Here is a 3084-nt window from a genome sequence, read left to right on the forward strand (position 1 = left end):
ATATATATATATATATATATATATATATATATATATATATATATATATACATTATTTCAGACCAAACAAGTTATGAAATTCCACTAAAATGTAAATTAGCAAGGTGCAAACATTTTAATTGATTTAAAAAAAATGTAATGTGTTGTTTGTTGACACATATTGTCTTGCATATCATAGTTTCATGTATTCAGTGAATATATGACATTAGACTAACATTACACATACATTTATTAAAATATGTCTTGCCAGGGGAAGATAAGCTCCCTCAGCTTTCAATCCATCTTATGTTTTTTTTGTATCCCACTGTTGCTTTTGATTTATTCACTGAAGGATCAAAAGCATGATTTCTTTAAAGCTGCATTGAAACATTATTTGTACAGTGCTTTTTAAAGTTGACTTGAATGGACTTGACATTTGTTCACATGTTCTGTACTATCTGAACATTTTAAATGCTGTGTGCTCAAATAGAATTGAAATGTTACAACAGGCTGATGCCTTAATGCGTTTGATTGTAATAAGGCCAAACATCATGTCGGCGCAACTATAAAGCGGTACTAAACTCTAGTGTAAATGCAAACCGAACCAAACCGAACCGAGCCGTGCCGAGCCGAGTCGTACCTGCTGTTGCTATTTGTGTCAATAATGTAAATTAAACATAAATCACTCACTGTCCTTGACCGAATCGCTTTTGTAACATAATGTATATTGAATTTATGCAGTGAAGACTACACTGTAAAATCCAATAGTTTACCTTACTTAGATTTAATTAGTTATCTTTACTTAGTTGTTATACTTACTAGGTTTTATTAAGTTACAGCTACTTTCAAGGCAAATAAAACAATTGACTTACTGTTTTGAGTGACACTTACTTAAAATATTCAAGTAGCCACAAAGGAACCAATGACTTTTGGGGTTCTTAATGACTCTTGCAATGTGCTTCGTGTATTTCAGAGTGAAACAGAATATCCAGTGGGAAATAATGTAGGATGGAGCTTTGTTTTATCCATTGAGATTTGATTGGATCGTGTTGAATTATGATATTATTAGGCTTTTGAATGCTTAAAGTATTCAGCTTTAGCACGCAACCCTTCCTGCACCAGTCGCACTATGAATGACTTCTCGAATCATGCAGCTTTTCTGAGCGATCAGAGAAACAATAAAAAGTCAAACAGCATCTGAACTCTTAAGCTTTAGGTGGGAGAACTTGCACAATTGGTGGCTGACTAAATACTTTTTTTCCCCCACTGTATATCATTATTGTGATGGGGGGCCCTGCAGTTAGTCATAGCCCCGGGGGCCGGTGAGGTCTTAATGCGGCCCTGCAAACATGCTGTCAGTTTTTATATAAATAAGGCTCAATTTGACCCCTAATCAATTAACATGTTAACATATAGAACCTTACTGGACCAATAGTAAAGAATGGATATTAAAGGAATAATTCACCCAAAAATGGAAATTCGCTCAAAATGTACTCACCCTCAGGCCATCCAAGATGTAGATGAGTTTGTTTCTTCATCAGAACAAATTTGGAGAAATTTAGCATTACATTACTTGCTCCCCAATGGATCCTCTGCAGTAAATGGGGCAAGTCTGAATGAGACTCCAAACAGCCAATACAAAACATCACATGTAATCCACATGACTACAGTCCATCAATTAACATCTTGTGAAGTGTAATGCTGTGTGTTTGTAAGAAACAAATCCATCATTAAAGGAATAGTTCACCCAAAAATAAGAATTCTGTCATAACATACATACCCTGTTGTTCCAAAACTTTGAGTTTCTGCTGAACACAGAAGACGATATTTTGAAGAATGTTGGTAACCTAGTTGCTGGTTGTCACTTACTTCCATAGTATAGAGAAGAAAAAAATACTATGGAAGTCAATGGTTACCAGCAACTCTTTGGTTACCAAAATTCCAACATGAGGGTGAATAAATGATGTAAAAATGTTAATTTTAGGGTGAATTATTCCTTTAAGGGGTTTTAACTTTAAACACTGTAGCCTCTGACCAAAATATGAGCACTCTGTTGTCCTTCTCACTTAACTTTTTCAATGGCGAAAGCAGAAAGCAAGGATATTGGACTCATATTTTAGCTAGAAGCAACAGTTTGAGGTTAAAAATGTCTTTATGATAGATTTGTTTTTTTACACACACACCCAGCTTTTCACTTCATAAGATGTTAATTGATGGACTGTAGTCACATGGATTACTTGTGGATTATTGTGATGCTTTTATCAGCTGTTTGAACTCTCATTCTGACGGTACCCATTCATTACAGAGCAAGTGACGCAATGCTAAATTTCTCCAAATTCGTTCCTATGAAGAAACAATTTGGATGTCCTGAGGGTGAGTCAATTATCAGCAAATTTTCATTTTGGGGTCAATTATTGCTTTAAGACTGATTAAAGGTCAGATGACCTTGATTTTTTATTTTTTTTTTGAAGGAGGTCATTAATTCTAAAGAAGCAAATGTATTAAGTGAAACACAGCCCTATGGAAAGTTGTGACCCAATTGAATGGCATTCTCAAATGACACCGGACCCTCCAGAAACTACAACAACAAGTAGCAGAGGAACTGTTAATTGCCTTGCACAGTGTCCTTTTTAATACACATTGATTTTTATTTCCTTCACTGCTGCATTAGGCTACATCTGTCTTCGGTGGTCTGCATTCAAATTTCAATTTCAATATCTCCTCAATTGTTCTGTAATAATATTAACCTGGCCCAACACTAAAGAAGGTGCCTGTTATGAGCCACATAAGCCCACAACCCATCAACAACAGACACATGTCCATCGTGGCGGCACTAGATAAGCAAACAAAAACAGCCAGTGGGATCAATACAAAAATATTAAATTTAAAGTTGGAAACATGCCATTTAGACTTCAGAGCAAACACAATTTACTAACAGACAGAGCTGTAAATTGCATTAGTGCAAATATGGCACGACAGCAGTGTAGTGTTGGGTCGCCTGACATGCATATCTGCATTTTAATAAAAAACTGATGCTCTGTGAAACAACTAGGGAAAAAACCCTAATTTGATGTGGATTGGATATATAGCAGGAACATTAATACTT

Source organism: Sinocyclocheilus grahami, unplaced genomic scaffold (genome assembly GCF_001515645.1).
Source record: "Sinocyclocheilus grahami isolate Dianchi unplaced genomic scaffold, SAMN03320097.WGS_v1.1 scaffold1017.1, whole genome shotgun sequence".
In the NCBI taxonomy this organism is placed as follows: domain Eukaryota; kingdom Metazoa; phylum Chordata; class Actinopteri; order Cypriniformes; family Cyprinidae; genus Sinocyclocheilus; species Sinocyclocheilus grahami.